Consider the following 23,982-nt stretch of genomic DNA (forward strand, 5'->3'; position numbering starts at 1 on the left):
GCAAGGTTTGGTGAATGAATCTGGGACAGTGTGTAGGAGGAGGAAGCTGAAAGTTAATGTAAACAAAAGTAAAGTTATGGTGTCTGAGAGGAATGAAGTCACAGAGTGTGCAGTGAGGTTGGATGGTGAGGATATGGAGAATGTGAGTGCATTCAAGTACTTGGGTAGTGTGTTGAGTAATGATGGAACTTTGGGGGATGAAGTACGTGAAAGGATACAGCAGGGAAGAAAGGTTGTTGGTACACTGAAAGCAATGATGAGAAATAGGGAGGTGAGTATGGAAGTTAAGAAGTCACTGCATGATGGTATTGTGATCCCTACCCTGACGTATGGAAGCGAGGCGTGGACATTGCAAGAGGGGAACAAGTCAAGAGTGAGAGCAGTGGAAATGAGTTACTTGAGAGGAGCATGTGGAGTGACGTGGAGGGACAGGTTGACGAATGAAGAAGTGAAGGAACGTTGTGGGGTAGATGTGGATGTGGTTGAAAAGATTAGGAGAAATACACTGAGGTGGTTTGGACATGTGGAGAGAATGGAGAATGAAAGACTGACTAAGAGGGTGTATGTAGGTGAGGTGGAGGGAGGGAGAGGGAGGGGTAGACCGAGGATGAGGTGGAGGGATGGAGTTGAGAGGTATATGAGGGAGGGGGGGGTGAGTTGGGGGGAGGGGAGTCAAATGGTGGGTGACAGAGTGACTTGGAGGCGTTTTGTCTGCGGCCACCCTTTGCGGGATTGGGGCGTCGAGCTATAGATAGATAGATAGTCTTTTTCCACTTTTACCAAACTTGATTACATGACATTTGTCCACATTGAATTCCATTTGCCATGTACTACTCCATTCATGAAATTTATTTAATTCTTCTTGTAGCTCTTTACAAGAGTCTGTGTTAGTAATTCTCCTTTGTATTTTTGCATCATCTGCAAACATATTCAGACAGCTCTCATTTCCAGTGTTACTGTTTATATCATTTATATACACTAAAAACATGATTGGTGCCAGCACTGAACCCTGTGGTACTCCACTAGTCACTTCTTTCCATGATGAGTAGTTTCCTCTTAGTACTGTCCTCATTTCTCTTTTTATGAGAAAGTCTTGCATCCAACAAAACAGTTTGCCTCGAATTCCTCCTTGATGGTACAGCTTCCATAAAAGTCTTTGGTGTGGTACTGTGTCAAAAGCTTTCTTGAAATCTAAATAGATACTGTCCACCCATCCTTCCCTTTCCTGTATTGTGTTTGTTACTCTGTCATAGTAGCTCAACAGATTAGTAACACATGATTTTTCTTTTCTGAAACCAAACTGTCTTTCTGTTATCATACTGTGTTCTTCAAGATGATTTACCCAAGCTTTTCTTATAAGTTTCTCTAATACCTTGCTTACAACACTGGTCAGTGATACTGGTCTGTAGTTGAGTGGATTTTGTCTATTTCCTTTCTTGAATAAGGGGACAATATTTGCTTTTTTCCAAATATCAGGTAGTTTACCTTGACTCAAGGATTTCTTGAAAATTAAAAATAATGGTTTACATAACTCCTTTGCACATTCTTGTAATACCCAACATGAAATTTCATCAGGACCACTTGCTTTTCCTCTGTCTAATCTACTTAACTCCTCCTGTATTACTTTTTCTGCTATTTGTATATCTGGTAGTATGTGTGGACATGCGTGTTCCACACAGTCCCTCTCAAAATTTTTTTCTTCTGTAAAAACTAATCGGAAATTCTTATTTAGTGCTTCACAAATATCTTTCTCTTGTGTATAAGTGATTCCCTCGTCCGTGATGGATTGTATTATATCTTTTACTTTAGTTTTGCTTCTGATATAGCTGTAAAACAGCTTTGGTTGATCACTACTTTTATTATATCCTCCTCAAACTGTTTTTGGGCTTCCCTCCTTATTCTTGTATAGTCGTTTCTTGCCTGTTTGTAATTATTATATGCCCTTTCACTATTGTGTCTTCTGTATCTATTCCACAACAAATCTCTTTTTCTTTTGATTTTTTACTTTTTTTTTTTTTTTTTTTTTTTTTTTTTTTTTAAATAACAGAACAGAGGAAGGAAAAACAAATGGGTAAAAAAAATAATAATCCATACACCAGATTACTGGTGTCCTCTGTTCATAAAATATCTGTAACAATTAGACTTGAACAGTTGTGGGTTGAAATTTGGAGGAAAACAACTCTGTGGGATGTACTTCTGGACTCCTATTTCATAAAATTCACAAAATTTTTTATATACAGCATTTAAATCTTGTCCTCTAAGCTCATTTTCCCAATCAACTTCTAAGAAATACTTCTTTAGGTCTTGATAATTTCCCTTTTTATAGTTTAGGCTCTTTTTGTAACTATCATTGCTGTTTACTATGTCATATGCTATCCTGAAGTTATAATTTAGTACTGCATGATCGCTTTTGCCGAGTGGAGGGTGATATATTGAACTGTCAATATCATTTTCTTGCCTTGTAAATATTAGATCTAGCACTGAAGGTACATCAAGTCCTCTTTTTCTAGTGGTTTCCCTCACATGTTGCGTTAAGAAAAACTCTTGTACGAGATCCAGGAGCTTTTGATCCCAACAGCTTTCTTGGCTATTAATATCTAGAGTATTCCAATTTATATTTGTACTGAAGTCCCCAGTTAGTAAATTCTTTCCGATTTCTCTTCCATTTTATGTAGCAATGATCTTACACTCTGAATTGTACTCTCTGCCAGGTCCTCATATTCGTCTCTTTCCCATGTGTTTGATCTGGGTGGCATGTACAAATTGGCTACAATTACTTTACCTTCAGATGTGTCGATCTCTACTGCAATCAGTTCTACTTGTGATGGTATATCTAGTTTTATTTCCTTGACTTCTAGATTTTTCTTAGTTAATATTATAATTCCTCCTCCTTTTTTTAAATATCTGTCTATTCTCCATATATTGTATTCCTCTAAGTTTAGTATGTCATTTGATATCCTTGGTATTAATTTTGTTTCAGTTAGGCATATTATTTGTGGTTCATTTTCTCTGACATAATCATTCATCTCTAGTAATTTAGATACCATTCCATCCACATTTGAGTACATCAACTTTATCATCTTGTTTATATACTTGTCATGACATGGTTCTACTACCTTCCTCCTTTTTCTTCCATCCTGTTTGTGTACCACTTTCGTACCTGCAATCCTATTACAGTACTTTGTAAAAAAATTTCTTCTTCTCCTCTTCTGATCTTCCCTCATTTTTTGTTTTTGCTTCCTCCCTTTTCTCTTTCAGTAATTCCAGTTCCTCTTGTGTTAGGCATCTTTTTATCCATACATTTTTGAAGTCCTCTTTTTCCTTAAGATTCTTTGCATTTTTTAGTATCTCTTCCATGGTGTTTACACTCTGGAAAGTCACCTTTAGAGGTCTTGTCTTGCTTTTCTTGTATTTCCCTAACCTTTTGTGTTCCTCTATGTCTTTACTACAGATTTCCTCTGATACTTCTTTCAGTAAGCTCATTACATTTGCCATCTCCTTTTTGTCTCTTGTGATCTTGTTTTTAACTTCATCCTCTTCTATACCAGTGATTACTATTGATTTGTTTATCTCTACTGAATCTCTGACTAACTTTGGATTGTTTTGGATTATTCTTTTCACCTCCTTTTTAATGCTTTTTTCCTCCACCTTTTGTTTCTAAGTCTTTCTTTACTTTCACCATTTCAGCATACGTGGTTTCTACATCATTTTTGTAGCTTTGCACAGCTTCATTTACTTGTGTTATCTTCTCCTCAATATCACTGCTCTGGTCAATAAGACTGCTAACTTGCCTAATTGTCTCCGTGTCATTTTTTAACTCTTCCATAACACTCCCGTGATTGACTACTGTACTTGCCATTTCACTCATTTTCTTCCTAAGTGTACTCAATTCCACGGTTAGTTCACTGATGGTTGTGTCTTTCTTATTGGCCTCCCTTACTAGTTTTTGTATTTCTTCCTTTTGCAAGTGCATCTGCTTCTTTATTTCATCAATTTCATTTTTGAAAGCCATTTCTAGTTTGTTTACACGTTCAACCAGTCTATTGTTGGTCTCTACTTCAACCAGTTCTTGGTAGAAATCATCATTTTGCTTTTTACCTTTATCCCTTTTCTTTTCCAAATTTGTTTTACTGAAGTATGTATCCATTTTGCAATACTTAAAGTGCAAAGCATATACTTATAATCTCTGTCTTGTTGTAGTCTAAACAAACCTCAGAGATGACTCAGCGTATTCTTTCGTCTTGGTTCTATTTCCTGTTTTTACAAGTCTTGTTGAAACTTATTATTTTTTTCCTTTTTATAATGAACAATCATTTAGTCTAACCTGGTACTGAGCTTGACTCATACAAAGATACTATTTTGGTAATGCCACTGGCCGTGATGATTTGGTACGGAGCGCCGGTGTCACACGTCCGCCTAGATTGAATCCCTCTGTGTGTGTGTGTGTGTATGTGTGTGTGTGTGTGTGTGTGTGTGTGTGTATGTGTGTGTGTGTGTGTGTGTGTGTGTGTGTGTGTGTGTGTGTGTGTGTGTGTGTGTGTGTGTGTGTGTGTGTGTGTGTGTGATGTAAAATTTAAACACGAAAACAACTGAATGAAGTTTGTAGTGTTGTTTTATGTACAGGTAAGGGGCAGGCATATAATGACAGCATAAATTATTGTAAATAAAGGAATAAAGCTCATGCAGGATTTGAAAATAACCTAAACATCACTATACACTGCACTATTTTCAGGCCCATCTTTGCATACATGAACTAATGTAAACAAAAAAAAAGTCTTGTGATGGAATTTGTTACAATTAACATATGTTTGTTATCCCTCAATTATCCGATATAACAGAGCCAAAGGCATGTCTGGGTAGTGGCTATGTTCAGATAATGGACTTTTCCCCTGGCCCCCATTCATACATAACTTTGAGAGCAGTGTAAAAGGCCACTACAGTGCATCGTACAACACCTGTTTCTGTTGTTTAACACTACTCTATCTGGTCAAGCAGACCTAAAAACCACAGCTAAGCAATTACCATGGTCAAGCAGACCCATCAACTACAAACATGCAAACATCACTACACGGCCATACCCTGCAGTGACATGAAAAAAACATGAAAAAACAGCTACACACGAAATATGCAGTGGGAACACAAAAAATAATGGTAAAATGGAATAAAATCATGGTAAAATAGAAAATAATTACGGTACAGTACAGTAAGCTAGAATAAAATCAAAGTCAACACTCATGATTCAACCTTCTCGCATCAATCTTACCCAGGATCTCCTGCTTCTCCAGAGTCAGCACCTTTCCCTGGTGGAGGGGCCATCATCAAACACTCTAGGAGGAGGCAAGCAGAGAATAGCAAAGCCTGAAGCAGGTATGGAACAACCACAAAAGCCACCATGTGCACCACCACAATAACTGCCCAAGAGGGCTGTTCAACACTGTTGCCATGCAGGAACTGAGAACAACTGAGGGGATCACTGTCGGACAATGGGTGAACTACCCACCCAGAAAGGGGGGCACTACCAGGCTATTCCCACCTAGCCGGGCAGAAATGTTCATGCAGCCATAATTTCTACCTGGACACATTCATGTGTCTGGACAAAATGGAAAAATGTATGAATAATGGTTTTGAACAGCCAGGTCACAGCATCTGGGTAATGGACGTCCAGATAACAGAGGGATTACTGTGGTTGTGTGGACGAACCAATCATGCATGCATTTGGTGAGTCATTTCACCACGGGCCACCAAGGGCCGACCCTATCCAGTTTGTTATCTGAATTTTTCTTTCTTCAGGGTGATTATATATATATATATATATATATATATATATATATATATATATATATATATATATTTTATGCTCAGAAGAAGGAACCAAAGGCCATGAGCCTGCAAACTGTTCCTACCAAGAGAAAAACAAAATACAAGGGAGAGCCAAATTCAAGATCCGTTCATTTTGAGATGCCTGGACATACTGCATTTGAAAGACTTGAGATCATAGCTAGCAGGAAATAAAGACAGAGGGAGACAGTTCCAGAGTTGACCTGTTGCATAAATGAAGGACTGGGAGTAATGGTTAACTCTTGCATTAGAGAGTTGGACAGAAAAGGGATGAGAGTTTGCTGCTAGACGGGTGCTACACACCCGTTGTAGTGGTGGGGGAATACAAGCAAACAGTTCAGAGGAGCAGTAACCATTGAAGTAGCGACAGAAAAGAGATAAAGATACAACAGTGCGATGAAGAGACAGGTTGCAGGGAGCCAGTAAGAGGAGGAGAGTTAATGAGATGAAAGGCCTTTGACTCCACCCTACTGAGAAGAGCTGTATGTGGGGAGCCACCCCACACATGAGAGTTGCAATCTACACTGGAGCAGATAAAACCCTCATATAAAGTCAATAATTGTGCAGAGGTAAAGAAGGAATGGAGTCAGCTTAACACACCCAATCTCTTGGAAGCAGATTTTACAAGAGATGTAATGTGATCTTTCCAAGATAAGCCCCGAGTGAATGAAACCCAGAGCGTGTTCAAGGTTGATGAAGGATTAAGCTGAATATTATTAAACATTAGTGGTACTCCTGTGGAAGATTCTGTCAGGTTGATAGGTGTAAGAACTGAGTCTTTGATGCATTAAAAACAAGATTATTTTTACCCCAGTCAGAGATACAAGCCAAGTCAGACAGTAGGTGTGCCGTAACCTCATCCCTTGTTTGTTGAAGTAACTGCTGAGATGGACGTTGCGGGAACCGAATCGAAAGGTGAAGGGTGGATGAGGTTAGATGTACAGCTTAGAAGGTAACTGAGAAATAAAAGGAAGAGAGTTGGTGATAGGACAGAGCCCTGAGGAAGACAACTGTTGATAGATCTAGAAGAATGATGGCTGTGTACAACAGCAGCTATAGAAAGCTGCAGATGAAGGCACAGAGAGAAGGATAGAAACCATAAGAGGGCAGTTTGGAAATTAAAGATTTATGCCAGACTCAACTGAAAGCCTTTGAGATGTCAAGTGCAATGGCAAGGCTTTTGCCAAAATCCCAAAAGGAGGATGACCAGGAGTCTGAAGGGTAGGTGAGAAGATCGCCAGTGGAGCATCCCTGATAGAACCCATACTGACAATCAGAAAGAAGGTTGTGATAGGAAAGACTCTTTAAAATTTTTCTATTGAGAACTGACTTGAAAACTTTTGAGATACAAGATGTTAAAGCAATTGGAGGATAGTTAGAGGGTTGGGAATGGTCACCCTTCTTTGGGACTGGCTGAATGACAGCAAACTTCCAGCAAGAAGGAAAGGTACAAGTTGAAAGACAAAGGTGAAAGAGTTTACCTAGGCATGGTGTAAGCACAGAGGCACAGTTCTTGAGGAAAATGTGAGGGACTCCATCAGGTCCATATGCCTTGTTAGTATTGAAGCCATTGATGGCAGAAAATACTTCAGCTAAAGAAATTTTAATATCAGCCATGAGGAAGTCAGAGGGGGGGAAGTGAAGGAGGAACAGCACCGAAATCGTCTAACGTGGAATTGGAGAAGAAAGTCTGAGCGAAGAGATCTGCTTTATCAGTAGAAGAAATAGCAACAGAACCATCAGAGTAGAAAAGAGGAAGGAAGGATGATGAGGTAAAGCTGTTAGAAAGGTCTGTGCCAAGGTGCCAGAACAAGCGGGAAGAATTCAAGTTGGTGAGTTGAAAGCATTTAGTACGGATGAAATTAGCGAAGAACAGACTTAGCGCGATTCCCGGCAGAAACATAAGAAAGATGTGATTCACAGGTGAGTTGGTTCCAGTACCTTTTATAGGCCCTCTCCTTGTTGCGGACAGAATTAGAACGAGCGTGATTAAACCAAGGCTTTCTTGCATTAGTCAGAGGATATGAGAAAGAAATGTATGCTTCCATGCCTGAGAGAGTAACCTCCGTAATGCGCAAGGCACACTCAGATGGCTCCCGGCCATGGAAGTAATAATCATTCCAAGGAAAATAAAAAAAGTACTGCCTGAGGGCCTCCCAATCTGCTTTCCAAAGTGCCACAGTCGATGTTTCTTTGGAGGGTCCACAGGTCGTACTGGAGGGACAGGACAGGTTAAGGTAATAAGGCTGTGATAAGAGGCGCCCAATGGAGAGAAAAGATTAAAAGTGCATGCAGAAGGATTAGTTGTATGGAAGAGGTTAATTAGTTGGAGCTCTCTCCAAGGCGGTCAGGGATACGGGTAGGGTGCTTTACAAGCTGCTCTAGGTCATTAAGGATAGAAAAGATGTAGGCTTGTTCACCAGGTGGATCAATGAAAGGAGAGGAGAGCCAAAGGTGGTGGTGAACATTGAAATCTCCTAAAATGGATATTTCAGAGAAAGAAGAAGTGGATAGATGTTCCATCGTAGAAGTAAGATAGTCGAAGAATTTTTGATAGTAAAATTAGAGGATAAGTAAACACTGCAGTTATATTTAGTCAGTGAATGACAGGAAAACCGATGCCAGAATGTAGAGAATTCAGAAGAATCGAGTTCAAGAACACGAGAACAAGATAGGTCGTTGAGTATATATACACAGCAGCCACCTTTGGCTTTGAAATAAGTGCAGAGAAAGCAGGATACAGAAAAGGGTTTGCTGTCAGTTGCCTCAGACAGCTGAGTCTCGGTTAGGAAAAGAAGGCGGGGCTTAGAGGAGAAGAGGTGGTGCTCAACAGACCAAAAGTTAGAGGAAAGGCTGTGAATGTTGCAGAAATGAAGAAGAAGTGAGTCAGACAGTGGTTCCAGGCAGCTCGAGTCGTCACTGGGAGAGGGGCAGAAGGTGGGGGCATTTATGGTCCCCCCCTTGGGGACTCCAAGGTTGTGTGTTCTGAAGCCATGATTTGTTTTTGAATTTTAGTAAAGGAAGTGTAATGTGTACTATGCATGTAGTTTTGCGTTGACCTTTTCCTGATGAAAAATTTTCCCCCATCACATTCCTTATGCTGTACCTACAACTGTTTGTTAATGGCATAATGGAAGAAATTGTACTCAAAGGTGGATTTTGTTTCCCATTTTCCAACTGGAGGTTACGTTAGGTTTGCTCTGGTTAAACTATTAGGCCATGTTATGCTTGGTTAGGTTAGGTTTGGTTAAATTATTAGGAACAGTTAAGCTAGGTTTGGTTAAGTTTAATTAAATAGTAGGGTTAGGACAGTGGCCCTCTGTGAAAAGACCAACCCTACTCACCTGCCTCGCACAAGGCTGATAGATCTCCACAATCTATAAATTATCTTTGTACGAATATTAAAAGCTGAACTTATCACTCCATCGCAGTTATTTTATGATGTAGTCTTAGCAGGGTACTGTCAAGCTGTCATGTATAGCAAACATCTTTGTGTTTAATAACGGAATGAAAAGCTTAATCATTATGACAGTATTGTGATACCAACTCTAACGTACGGAAGTGAAGCTTGGACATTGTTGGAAGGACACAAGTCAAGAGTGAGAGCAGTGGAAATGAGTTATTTAAGAGGAGCCTGTGGAGTCACGTGGAGAGACAGGCTGACGAATGAGGATATAAAGGAGCGTTGTGGTGTGGATGTGGATGTGATAGGAAGCGTTATGAGGAACACACTGAGGTGGTTTGGCCATGTGGAGAGGATGGAGGGCGAAAGACTGACGAAGAGAGTGTATGTGAGTGAGGTGGAGGGGGGAAGAGGGAGGGGGAGGCCGAGGATGAGATGGAGGGATGGGGTGGAGAGGTATATGAGAGAGGGGGGTGTGAGTTGGGAGCAGGGCAGTGAAATGGCGGGGGACAGGGCGACTTGGAGGCGATTTGTTTGTGGCCACCCCAAACGGGATTGAGGCGTCTGGCAATAGATAGATAGATAGATAGATTATGACATCTAATTTACTATGGCAGAATACCACACTGTCATTGTGTGGCAAGGTGTAGGGGGGTGCTATGGTAACTAAGCATGCGCCTCACTCAGCAAGCAAAGCACAGTGAGTCCTTGATATACGAAAGGGACAGAAACCAAAAAAAAATTTCGTAATTCAAAATTTCGTATATCAGAATGATTTTCCCCATTAAAATATACATATAAATGGGGGGATGCGTCCTAGGATCCCCTCGGACCCCCACCTAAACTTCACCCCCCCATTAAGAAGTAAGCAATACCTGCATACAATTGTAGAGAAGGAGGTGGCCATATTCTTGTACATCTCCTTTTTCTTCATCACAGTTCCAATGGTGGAAACAGCAAGGCCTAAAGCATGCCCAATCTCCGAGACTCCCTGCCCCTCCTCATGGGGTCATATAATTTCCACTTTCCTTTTCAAAATTAGAGTACGGTGCTGCTGCTTCTTTGCAGCGGGCTCCCCCAATGCTGGAGATGATGCAGGGCGCTTGGGAAGCATGACGAAACAATACAAAAAGGTGAAGGGCTGCGAAAATATCCTCACGTACAGCGAGGCTGTGAGGAGAGGAGGGACGTGGACTCAACTGAGAAGCGCGCGAAAATTTGTTTACCAGAGAGGAGTTAGTTCGTTTTCTCTTGGCAAGAAAGTGCGGCGCTATGCACCGCGCCCATTTTGAATTTTTCATACAGAATTCCATTAACCCCTTCATAGTTGCCGGCCTTGAACAACACTTCACTGTTTTGGCGTGAATGACGTTGAGTTCTATCTATCTATCTATCTATTGCCAGACGCCTCAATCCCGTTTGGGGTGGCCACAAACAAATTGCCTCCAAGTCGCCCTGTCCCCAGCCATTTCACTGCCCTGCTCCCAACTCACAACCCCCTCTCTCATATACCTCTCCACCCCATCCCTCCATCTCATCCTCGGCCTCCCCCTCCCTCTTGAGTTGTGGCATTATAAAAAACTGCGAACAATTACGGGAAGGGAACGAAGGTCACTGGTGTGTGAACATGACCCTACTCTACCATCCCATCAGTCAGGCGTTCTCTTCACTCCACGCCGATGTTTACATGCTTATGTTACATACGCCCTAATTTTGAGTAAGTTTCTTTCAGCAAGAGAAGATATATTACCAGCCTCAAAATATTCAGAAAAATATAGAAGACAAACTAGAGGAACATGAACTGAATTGGTATGGTCTTTAGGCTGTATCCTTACACGAAAGATTATGGGTTTTACAGTTTTAAGAGATGATATGGAACAAAAATGTTTGCCAATCAGGAAAAAATTACCCTTTTGTCCCAAATGTTCTCGTAGGTTAGCATTCAGTTCCACATTCTTCGTTCAGTATCACTCTTCCCAATATATTTCAGACCGACTGAGCACAGTTATTTCTGCTCCTTAGAGTTAGTGTACATTTACTGCTCATTCTTTTGTTTGTTCTTATGTGTATGAGTGAAAGAGAGTGGACTGATACAAGCAATAATGTATTCCATTATCGCTTTCATAGCTGCTGGCCCTGAACAACGCCTTACTGTACTGGTGTCAGTGACGTCGAGTTAGGGTGAGCTAAAAAATCTATCTATCTATCTATCTATTGCCAGACGCCTCAATCCCGGTTGGGGTGGCCACAAACAAATCGCCTCCAAGTCGCCCTGTCCCCCGCCATTTCACTCCCCTGCTCCCAACTCACACCCCCCTCTCTCATATACCTCTCCACCCCATCTCTCCATCTCATCCTCGGCCTCCCCCTCCCTCTTTCCCCCTCCACCTCACTCACATACACTCTCTTCGTCAGTCTTTCACCCTCCTTCCTCTCCACATGGCCAAACCACCTCAGTGTGTTCCTCATAACACTTCCTATCACATCCACATCCACACCACAACGCTCCTTTATATCCTCATTCGTCAGCCTGTCTCTCCATGTGACTCCACAGGCTCCTCTTAAATAACTCATTTCCACGGCTCTCACTCTTGACTTGTGTCCTTCCAACAACGTCCAAGCTTCACTTCCGTACGTTAGAGTTGGTATCACAATACTGTCATGTAGTAACTTTTTCACTTCCATGCTCACTTCCCCGTTTCTTATCACTGCTTTCAAAGAACCAGCAACCTTTCTTCCCTGCTGTACCCTTTCAAGCACTTCACCCTCCAAACCTCCATCCTTACTCATCACACTACCCAAGTACTTAAACGTACTCACATTTTCCAATTCCTCACCATCCAACCTCGCTGTACATTCACTGACTTCACCTCTCTCAAAGACCATCACTTTACTCTTCCCTACATTCACCTTTAGGTTCCGTTTCTTACACACTCTCTCAAACTCATCCACCAAGCCTTGCAGCTCCCCTTCGTCTTCACTCAACAACACGATATCATCTGCAAACAACAGTACAGGGAGTTTCCAAACACTATCCTCTCTCACCAGGGCCACTCCAACATCCACTACCCTACCTTGTACCTCTTTTATTACCCCATCCATGTACAGATTGAACAACCATGGAGACATGACACATCCCTGTTTCAACCCAACTTTCAAAGAGAAAAATTCACTTAGTTCACCATCCACACGCACTGCAGCCTTCGCACCATCTTACATACTCTTCACAGCATTCAACAACTTCCCATCTATTCCATAAATTCTTAACACTTTCCACAATCCTAGTCTATCCACCCTGTCATATGCTTTCTCCAAATCCATGAAAGCCGCATACAACTTCTTTCCCTTCTCTAGAAACTTTTCCACTAAAGATCTGAGAATGAATATCTGATCTACACAACCTCTTCCCTTCCTAAAGCCTCCCTGTTCTTCTCCAACTAATTTCTCTGTTCTTTCTCTAACTCTGTCAATAAGTATCCTACCATATACTTTTCCTATTCTACTAAGAAGACAAATGCCCCTATGATTACCACACACTTCTTTTTCCCCTTTTCCTTTGTACAAGGGAATAATTATACCTGACTTCCAATCCTCCGGGACTCTACCTTCCTCCCAGGCCAATCTGCACATCTTCCACATCCATTCTACTACTATCTCTCCCCCATGCTTCAGCATTTCACCACACACTCCATCAATTCCTGGGGCTTTCCCTGATTTAACTTTCTTCATTGCTTCCACAACTTCTATCCTACTGATTTCTTCCTGTCTTCTCACCTCCCTCCTTCTTCCAGCCATTCCCCAGCCACTTATACTCGCATTACTTCCATCCTCCACGTTCAATAATTCCTTAAAGTGTTCCCTCCATCTGCTCACTTTTTCTCCCTTCTCCACTAGTAATCTACCATTTTTATCTTTCACTCCCCTGCTAACTCCACTTCCACCCTGTCTTACTCTTTTCACCTCTTTCCAGAACATTTTCTTACAGTCCCTCCACTTTACACTCAAATTCCTTCCAAATTCCTCATCCACTCTCTTCTTACTCTCTCTTACTAATCTTTTCACCTCTCTCTTTCTTTCTACATATAACTCTCTCTTCCGCCTCTCAAGTTCTTCCACGCCCCTATTTCTCATCCATTCATTGTATGCTTTCTTCTTTTGTGCCACAGCCCATTTCACCTCTTCAGTCCACCACGCTGTTCCTTGCACCCCCCTCCGTCTTCTCTTCCTTCCACACACCACATCACATGCTGCACATATTTCTTCTGTAAATATTCTACACACACCTTCCACGTCCCCCATCTGCTCCAACTCATATTTGCCCAATCGTTCCTCCACTTCTCTGTTATACTCTGCCTTTTTCTCATCCTCTTGTAACCTTTCCACTCTCCTTGCAACTACTCCTTCCTCTCGTCTTTCCCTTCTTCTATTCCTCCATCTTACTTGAACTTTAACTCTGGCCACCACCAAGTAGTGGTCAGAAAGTCCACTCCCCCAACCTCTATAAACTCTTGCATCCAATAAACATCTTCGCATCCTTTCATACTGCTAAAAAATACTGCGAGCAATTATGGGAAGGGAACGAGGGTCACTGGTGTGTTTACACGACCCTACTCTATGGCTCCCCGCACATGGGCCACTTTTCAGTGGGCGATGGCTGCCACATATTCGTGGCGCCACTAAAAAGTGGAGAGGGATGCTATGACATCCCGCACACGGGCCACTTTTTCGTGGCAACCACAGGCAGTTCCATCATGGATGTTGAGGAGGTGGCATGTGTCATCGCTGTGCTCCTCAAAATAAGAAAAGAAAGATGTACAATAAAGTACTGGATGCATCCAATAATCAGCCATAGGCTTATCAGGGGTCAATTTTAAACCCTGTTTGAAGACTTAAAAGCATACCCAGAGAAGTTACAAACTATTTAAAATGACCTATGCTTCTTTTGATGACCTGCTGACTGCAACTGGGGTTTCAGTTTCACGTCTGAGCACAAACATGAGGAACTGTGCACCACCAGAAGAAAGACTTGCTGTTATCTTAAGGTAAATATAGAAAAACATATACATGTCAGAATCAAGGTCCAAGTAAAATGGAGAAATAGAAGAAGGGACGGATGGGAGGAAGGAGTAGATGTAAGGCGAGTAGAAAGGTTACAAGAGGATGAGCAAAAGGCAGAATATAAGAGAGAAGTGGAGGAACGATTGGATAAAGATGAACTGGAGCAGATGGGGGACACGGAAGATGTGTGCAAGATATTCACAGAAGAAATATGTGCTGCATGTGAGGTGGTGTGTGGGGTGAAGAGAAGACGAAAGGTGGTGCAAGGAACAGCATGGTGGACTGAAGAGGTGAGACAGGCTGTGGTACAAAAGAAAAAAGCATATAATAAATGGATGAGAAATAGGGGCGTGGAAGAAGTTGAGAGACGGAAGAGAGAGTTATATGTAGAAAAGAAGAGAGGTGAAAAGATTAGTAAGAGAGAGTAAGAAGAGAGTGGATGAGGAATTTGGAGGGAATTTGAGTGTCAAGTGGAGAGAATGTAAAAAAATGTTCCGGAATGAGGTAAAGAGAGTCAGACAGGGTGGCAGTGAAGTTAGTAGGGGAGTGAAAGATAAAAATGGCTGATTATCAATGGAGAAGGGAGAAAAAAGTGAGTAGATGGAGAGAACAATTTATGGAATTGTTGAACATAGAGAATGAATGAGCGTATTAGTGGCTGGGGAATGGCTGGGAGAAGGAGGGATGTGAGACGAGAGGAAGAAATCAGCAGGATGGAAGATGTGGAAGTAAAGAAGAAAGTTAAAATGGGAAAAGCCGCAGGAATTGATGGAGTGTGTGGTGAAATGCTGAAGCACTGGGGGAGAGATAGTAGTAGAATAGATGTGGAAGATGTTTAGATTGGCCTGGGAGGAAGGTAGAACCCAGGAGGATTGGAAGTCAGGTATAATTATTCCCTTGTACAAGGGGAAAGGGGAAAAAGAAGTGTGTGGTAATCACAGGGGCATTTGTCTTCTTAGTGTAACATGAAAAGTATACGGTAGGATACTTACTGACAGGGTTAGGGAAAAAACAAAGGAATTAGTTGGAAAAGAATAGGGAGGTATTAGGAAGGGAAGAGGTTGTGTAGATCAGATATTCATTCTTAGATCATAAGTGGAAAAGTTTCTAGAGAAGGGAAAGAATTTGTATGCAGCATTCATGGATTTGGAGAAAGCACATGACAAGGTGGATAGACAAGAATTGTGGAAAGTCTTAAGAATATATGGAGTAGATAGGAAGTTGCTGAATGCTGTAAAGAGTATGTATGAGGGTGCTAAGGCTGCAGTGCATGTGGATAGTGAACTGAGTGAGTTTTTCTGTTTGATGGTTTGTTGAAACATGGATGTGTCACGTCTCCATGGTTGTTCAATGTTTTTTGTTTTTTTTTAATGCGAGGAAGAAGGAACCAAAGGCCACAAGCCCGCAAATATTGTTCCTTCCAAGAGAAAAACAAAATTCAAGAGAGAGCCAAATTCAAGATCCGATCATTTCGAGATGCCTGGACACACTACGTTTGAAAGACTGGAGATCATAGGAAGCAGGAAACACAGACAGTGGGAGACAGTTCCAGAGTTGACCTGTTGCATAAATGAAAGACTGGGAGTAACGGTTAACTCTTGCATTAGAGAGTTGGACAGAAAAGGGATGAGAGTTTGCTGCTAGGTGGGAGCTACCCACCCGTAGTAGAGGAGGAGGAATGCATGCAGACAGTTCAGAGGAGCAGTGACCATTGAAGTAGCGATAGAAAAGAGATAAAGACGCAACAGTGCGACGAAGAGACAGAGGTTGAAGGGAGTCAGTAAGAGGAGGAGAGTTAATGAGACGAAAAGCCTTTGACTCCACCCTATTGAGAGGAGCTGTACGTGGGGAGCCCCCCCATACATGACAGTTGTACTCCACACAGGGGCAGATAAAATCCCTGTATAGAGTCAACAATTGTTTAGGGGTAAAGAAGGAACAGAGTCGGCTTAGCACACCTAATTTCTTGGAAGCAGATTCTACAAGAGATGTAATGTGATCTTTCCAAGATAAGTCCCGAGTAAATGAAACCCCAAGCATGTTCAAGGATGATGCATTAAGCTGAATGTTATTAAAGACTAGTGGGTATACCTGCGGAATATTTTGACAGGTTGATAGGTGTAAAAACTGAGTCGTTGATGCATTAAAAACAACCAGATTATTTTTACCCCAGTCAGAGATATGAGCCAAGTCAGACATTAGGTGTGCCACAGCCTCGTCCCTTGTTTGTTGAAGTAACTGCTGAGATGGACGTTGCGGGAACCGAATGGATAGGTGAAAGGTGGGGTCATCAGCATATGAGTGGATAGGGTTAGAAGTACAGCTTAGAAGATCACTGATGAATAAAAGGAAGAGAGTTGTTGATAGGACAGAGCCCTGTGGAACACCACTGTTGATAGATCTAGGAGAAGAACAATTGCCATCTACAACAGCAGCTATAGAACGACCAGAAAGGAAGCTATAGATGAAGGCACAGATAGAAGGATAGAAACAATAAGAAGGCAGTTTGGAAATTAAAGATTTATGCCAGACTCAATCGAAAGCTTTTGAGATGCCAAGTGCAATGGCAAAGCTTTCGCCAAAGTCTCGAAACGAGAATGCCCAGGAGTCTGAAAGGTAGGTGAGAAAATCGCCAGTGGAGCGTCCCTGACGGAACCCATACAGACAATCAGAAAGAAGGTTATGATAGGAAAGATGCTTTAAAATTTTTCTATTAAGATTTAACTCAAAAACTTCTGAGATACAGGATGTTAAAGCATTGGACGATAGTTAGAGGGTTGGGAATGGTCACCCTTCTTTGGGACTGGCTGAATGAGAGCAAACTTCCAGAAAGAAGGAAAGGTACAAGTTGATAGACAAAGGTGAAAGAGTTTGCCTAGGCATGGTGTAGGCACAGAAGCACAGTTCTTGAGAACAACAGGAGGGACTCCATCAGCCCATATGCCTTGTTAGTATTGAGGCCAGTGATGGTAGAAAAATACATCAGCTGAAGAAATTTTAATGTCAGCCATGAGGAAGTCAGAAGGGGGAAGTGATGGAGGAACAACACCGGAATCGTCTAAGCTGGAATTGGAGGAGAAAGTCTGCGCGAAGAGATCTGCTTTATCAGTAGAAGAAATAGCTACAGAGCCATCACAGTACAAAAGAGGAGGGAAGGATGATGAGGTAAAGTTGTTAGAAAGGTTTTTGGCAAGGTGCCAGAAGGAGAGGGAAGAATTCGAGTTGGAGAGCTGAGAGCATTTAGTACGGATGAAATTATTTTTAGCAGAGCGAAGAACAGACTTAGCACGATTCCGGGCAGAAACGTATAAAAGATGTGATTCAGGGGTGGGTTGGCTCTAGTACCTTTTATAGGCCCTCTCCTTGTTGCGGACAGCATCAGAACAAGTGTGATTAAACCAAGGCTTTCTTGCATTAGTCAGAGGATATAAAAAAGGAATGTATGCTTCCATGCCTGAGAGAATAACCTCTGTAATGCGCAAGGCACACCCAGATGGCTCGCGGCCATGGAAGTGATAATCATTCCATGGAAAATCAAAGAAGTACTGTCTGAGGGCCTCCCAATCCGCAGCTCCAATGTGCCACAGACGTCGTTTTTTTGGAGGGTCCACAGGCCGTACTGGAGCAATAGGACAGGTTAAGGTGATATGGTTGTGATCGAAGAAGCCCAACGGAGAGAAAAGATTAACAGTGTAAGCAGAAGGATTAGTAGTATGGAAGAGGTCAGGTATGTTGGAGCTCTCTCTAAGGCAGTCAGGGGTAGGGGTAGGGTGCTGTACAAGCTGCTCTAGGTCATTAAGGATAGAAAAGGTGTAGGCTAGTTCACCAGGTGGATCAGTGAAAGGAGAGGAGAGCCAAAGGTGGTGGTGAACATTGAAATCTCCTAGAATGGAGATTTCAGAGAAAGGAAAAATGGATAGAATGTGTTCCATCGTAGAAGTAAGATAGTCAAAGAATTTTTGATAGTCAGTAGAATTAGGAGATAAGTAAACAGTGCAGATATATTTAGTCAGAGAATGACAGGAATGCCGAAGCCAGAGTGTAGAGAATTCAGAAGAATCGAGTTCAGGAACACGAGAACAAGATAGGTCGTTGCGTACATATACGCAACATCCACCTTTGGGTTTGAAATGATTATAGAGAAAAGGTAGGAGGATACAGAAAAGGGTTTGCTGTCAGTTGCCTCAGACAGCTGAGTCTCAGTTAGAAAAAAAAGGTGAGGTTTAGAGAAGGAGAAGTGGTGCTCAACAGAGCAAAAGTTAGAGGAAAGGCCGCGAATGTTGCATAAAAGAAGAAGAAAAGAGTCAGACAGTGGTTCCAGGCAGCTCGACTCATCACCGGGAGAGGGGCGGAAGGTGGGGGCATTTATGGTCCCCCACCCCTGGGGACTCCGAGGCCACGTGTAGTGCTGCCATGACTTTTTTTTAAGTTTTGGAAAAGGAAGTGTAGTGTGTACTGTGCATGTACTTTGGTGTTGATAGTTAGAGAAACTTGTATTGGAGAGCATGCTGGCCTACTCTCTGTGTTACTGAGACACTGAAAAAGTTCAGCAAAGGGGGATGGTCGGGACCTAGTCCCGAGGGCTGATGAAACGGGAGCTCCAGCTCTCCCTGACATCAGCTTTCCATCCACCTTGGGAGTACTGCCCTGCTCGACTGGTTATAAATGAGACATGGTAGGGCAGTTGATGTTGGAGTGGCCCCAGTGAGAGAGGGTAGTGTTTGGAAACTCCCTGTACTGCTGTTTGCAGATGACACTGTGTTGTTAAGTGAAGACAAAGGGGCGCTGCAAGGCTTGGTGGATGGGTTCGGGAGAGTATGTATGAAACGGAATCTAAAGGTGAATGTAGGGAAGAGTAAAGTTATGGTCTTCGAGAGAGGTTTCAGTGAATGTACAGTGAGGTTGGATGATGAGGAAATGGAAAATGTGAGTACGTTTAAGTACCTGGGTAGTGTGATAAGTAAAGATGGAAGTTTGGAGGGTAAAGTGCTTGAAAGTGTACAACAAGGAAGAAAGGTTGCTGGTTCTTTGAAGGCGGTGATAAGAAACAGGGAAGTGAGCATGGACGTGAAAAAGTTACTAAATGACAGTATTGTGATACCAACTCTAACGTATGGAAGTGAAGCTTGGACCTTGTTGGAGGGACACAAGTCAAGAGTGAGAGCAGTGGAAATGAGTTATTTCAGGGGTGCCTGGGAGTCACATGGAGAGACAGACTGTCAAATGAGGATGTGAAGGAGCGTTGTGGCGTGGATGTGGATGTGATAGGAATTGTTAGAAGAAACACAATGAGGTGGTTTGGCAATGTGGAGAGGATGGAGAATGAGAGACAGACGAGGAGAGTGTACGTGAGTGAGGTGGAGGGGGAGAGAGGGAGGGGAAGGCCAGGATGGGATGGAGTGATGGAGTGGAGAGGTATATGAGAGATGGGGGTGTGAATTGGGAGCAGATCAGTGAAATGGGGGGGGACAGGGTGACGTGGAGGCGATTTGTTTATGGTCACCCTGCATGGGATTAAGGCATCTGGCAATAGATAGAATATAGACATACACAATGCACAACAATTCTGAGAAAACTTGTGAGTAAGTTAATCACATTTCATAAAATAAATGAGACATTGTATTTTTGCAAGTGTAAAGATGTTACACTGAAATAAACTGCATAACACGGAAATAGGTTCCACAGATATTTAAGAAAATGGCATGATGTTTTGCTTTTCTGAAACTGATGAAACCTATTGGCACGGATATTGATATTAACAAAATATGCAACACTGATTAATCAAAGAACTGTGTCACTGTTAGGAAAAATCCACCAACATGCAACCAATAAACAAAACATATAAATGAATCACTCAGACTGTTCAGCTTCGCTTGGAATACCTGACATTGTGCCTGGCACTGGGGAGGACACATTGATAACGTTACCTGGTATAAACTACAGTATAGACTTTCGTGAACTTCAAGCTCTGAACGACTTTGTAGTGTGGTGTAACTTTTATTTTGGGAATGATCTTGTGTACGCATGTAACCCTGGGAAGGAAGATGACCTTGGTTAGGGAGAGGATCTGAGGTAGACACATGACCCTGGATAGGGAGTAGACCGTTAACAACGCCAGTCCATCCGCCAGTGCCACCGCAAAGTGCCCTGTGTGCGGGCTGCCATCTGAACTAATGGCATCCATCATCAGTCACCAGTGGCGAGCCACCGTAGCGTGGTGGGTAAAATGGACCCGGTTACCATTTTTTTTCGGCTGCCACTAAAAATTGGCTCGTGTGCGGGCTTCCATAGAAACACGTGCGTTTTACTTCTTGCCACGAAAAAGTGGCAGCCACCGACCACTGAAATGTGGCCCGTGTGCAGGGGGCTTACCACCTCATGCAGTCTGGCATTCACAGTTCACTTTGTCCCAGATGTTTTCGGTCAATGTATACATGCTGAGGTAACACACATCCGAATTTTATTAATTCTTACATGAATCATAGCAAATCACAGGATGGGTTTAGGGGAAAAAATAATTAAAAAAAAAAAAGCCAGGAGTGCCAGACGAGTCTTTTCACATATGTAAGAAAAAGAAATTGATTTTGGAACTTTGAAAAAATGGTCCCAAGGCTGACCACGGGAGCACGCAAATATCTGAACCCACAGCCATTGAGGGGGCTAAACATACATTTTACTTTAAGCAGTAAAAGCACCTTACCAAATCAGATCTTCCTGATTGTCTGTTATATTTTTCAGATTATTTCTGATTGGTAAATGAAAGACTGACTAAGAGGGTGTATGTAGGTGAGGTGGAGGGAGGGAGAGGGAGGGGTAGACCGAGGATGAGGTGGAGGGATGGAGTTGAGAAGTATATGAGGGAGGGGGGGGTGAGTTGGGGGGAGGGTAGTCAAATGGTGGGTGACAGAGTGACTTGGAGGCGTTTTGTCTGCGGCCACCCTTTACGGGATTAGGGCGTCGGGCTATAGATAGATAGATAGATAGGTAAATACAGTAAACGTTTCTTATTAAATCTGTTTCCCCATCATTTTTAGCTGTTCTGGTGTGACAACTCATTTACTTCGTTAATATAATGGCGACAAGGACTGTTCTTCCCTAAGTGTTTATTTAAACCTGGCCTAACCGAGCTTATATGTACCTAATAATTTTAACCTAACCTAACCTCCAGTTGGGAAATTGGGAAACGATATCCACCTTTGAGCATACTGAGTTTCTTCCACTGCACTGGAAACGATCATGGGGGAAAGTGATGATAATAACAGGGAGGAATTTTTTTAGTAAGAAAAAGTAATTTGCCAAACTGAAAGTTGTCAGCAAATTACAGAAACAAGCTGGAGGATAATGCATTGAATTGGTAAGGTCTTTCTGCTGCTTTAAGTGTACAATGAAAGACAAAAGTACATTCCCAAAGTCTGACGAGTATACTGTGGAAAAATCGAACTATTTGAAACACGCACTAGTAGAAACGGTTTTCATTGTATTTCGCCTGGAGTAAATTTTCTTCAGACTGAACTGGGAAGATAGTTGTGTCTTTCATTGTACATTTACCAGTAAATAAATCAACCTAATGACTGTATTTCCAATTTCCTCTCAAGAGTGAGAGTACGATGCAGTTTCTTTTTTGCACCTGGTTCCCTGAATGCTGGAGATGATGCACGGCGCTGGGGAGGCATGGTGAAAATACGAAAAGGTGAAGAACAGTGAAAAACAGCATAACATACAGCAAAGCTGAGAGGAGAGGATAGATGTGACTCAACTGGGAAGCGTGTGAAAATGTGTTTACCAGAGAGGGGTTAGTTCATTTTCTTGCCGCAAGTGAGTGCGGCGCTGTGCAGCGCACCCATTTTGAATATTTCGTATTTCCTCTTGTATCGTTTTTCGTACCATCGAGACAGATACTTTCGTATTGTGGAATTTGTCCTACATTTATTGCTTTCGTACCATCGGAAATTTGTACTTCGAGTTTTCGTATTTCAAGGACTCACTGTACACAGATGTTTCCTTAATAAACTTTTTTTTTGTTCTGCGCCACAAGTTATATACTGTTTGTCCAACGGAATGTGCTAGAATCTGTTTAAACAATGATTTGACAAGCAGAGTAATCTATCTATCTATCTATCTATTGCCAGACGCCTCAATCTCGTTTGGGGTGGCCACAAACAAATCGCCTCCACGTCGTCCTATCCCCCGCCATTTCACTGCCCTGCTCCCAACTCACACCCCCCTCTGTAGAGTAATCATCATCACTAAAAAAATTTTTGGCGCAAAATTACAACAAAACTGTGCTGTGGTGGCAACAGGTGGCTAGTGCATTGTGCGGTGGTCGAGTAGCACTTATGCCTTGCGGTAAGTAGGGCAGGTCGGCTGAGTGTTTATTAACCCCTCTGCAAGTTATGAAATAACAATGCTGTACTCACATAGAACTCCGCATGATTGCTGCTGTAAGTACCATGTATAAACACTCTCTTCCATTTAGACTCATGTTCAATTTCAGTTTTGAAGTTTCACTTTCACCACATTCACTGTAATATTACACTTTAAAGCAGGCTGCCTAAATTTCCTCTTGCCTTTCTTGATGCTTGATACAGTTTGTTTGGTGGTACTACACTTTTACTACAAGTTTTCTTGCAAGAACACTAGATTCTAATTTATCCAGAATTTTTACTATCAGCATTATGTATAATTATTCCCTTGTACAAAGGAAAAGGGGAAAAAGAAGTGTGTGGTAATCATAGGGGCATTTGTCTTCTTAGTATACTAGGAAAAGTGTATGGTAGGATACTTATTGACAGAGTTAGAGAAAGAACAGAGAAATTAGTTGGAGAAGAACAAGGAGGCTTTACAAAGGGAAGAGGTTGTGTAGATCAGATATTCATTCTCAGATCTTTTGTGGAAAAGTTTCTAGAGAAGGGAAAGAAGTTATATGCGGCTTTCATGGATTTGGAGAAGGCATATGACAGGGTCGATACACAAGGATTGTGGAAAGTGTTAAGAATATATGGAGTAGATGGGAAGTTGTTGAATGCTGTGAAGAGTATGTACGATGGTGCGAAGGCTGCAGTGCGTGTGGATGGTGAACTAAGTGAATTTTCTCTTTGAAAGTTGGGTTGAAACAGGGATGTGTCATGTCTCCATGGTTGTTCAATCTGTACATGGATGGGGTAATAAAAGAGGTACAAGGTAGGGTAGTGGATGTTGGAGTGGCCCTGGTGAGAGAGGATAGTGTTTGGAAACTCCCTGTATTGTTGTTTGCAGATGATACTGTGTTGTTGAGTGAAGACGAAGGGGAGCTGCAAGGCTTGGTGGATGAGTTTGAGAGAGTGTGTAAGAAACGGAATCTAAAGGTGAATGTAGGGAAGAGTAAAGTGATGGTCTTTGAGAGAGGTGAAGTCAGTGAATGTACAGCGAGGTTGGATGGTGAGGAATTGGAAAATGTGAGTACGTTTAAGTACTTGGGTAGTGTGATGAGTAAGGATGGAGGTTTGGAGGATGAAGTGCATGAAAGGGTACAGCAGGGAAGAAGGGTTCCTGATTCTTTGAAAGCAGTGATAAGAAACAGGGAAGTGAGCATGGAAGTGAAAAAGTTACTACATGACAGTATTGTGATACCAACTCTAACGTATGGAAGTGAAGCTTGGACGTTGTTGGAAGGACACAAGTCAAGAGTGAGAGCAGTGAAAATG

The 23,982-nt window shown here is 42.2% G+C and overlaps 1 protein-coding gene across 1 annotated transcript in view; it reads right to left on the bottom strand.

The window, feature by feature from the left end:
- LOC145403713 (PX domain-containing protein kinase-like protein) overlaps positions 1–23,982 on the bottom strand; it is a 1,006,790-nt gene that overhangs the window by 155,730 nt on the left and 827,078 nt on the right. The window lies entirely within an intron of this gene.

This window comes from Coenobita brevimanus, chromosome 61, assembly GCF_032717465.1.
Source record: "Coenobita brevimanus isolate Jiangsu-jjx chromosome 61, ASM3271746v2, whole genome shotgun sequence".
Taxonomy (NCBI): domain Eukaryota; kingdom Metazoa; phylum Arthropoda; class Malacostraca; order Decapoda; family Coenobitidae; genus Coenobita; species Coenobita brevimanus.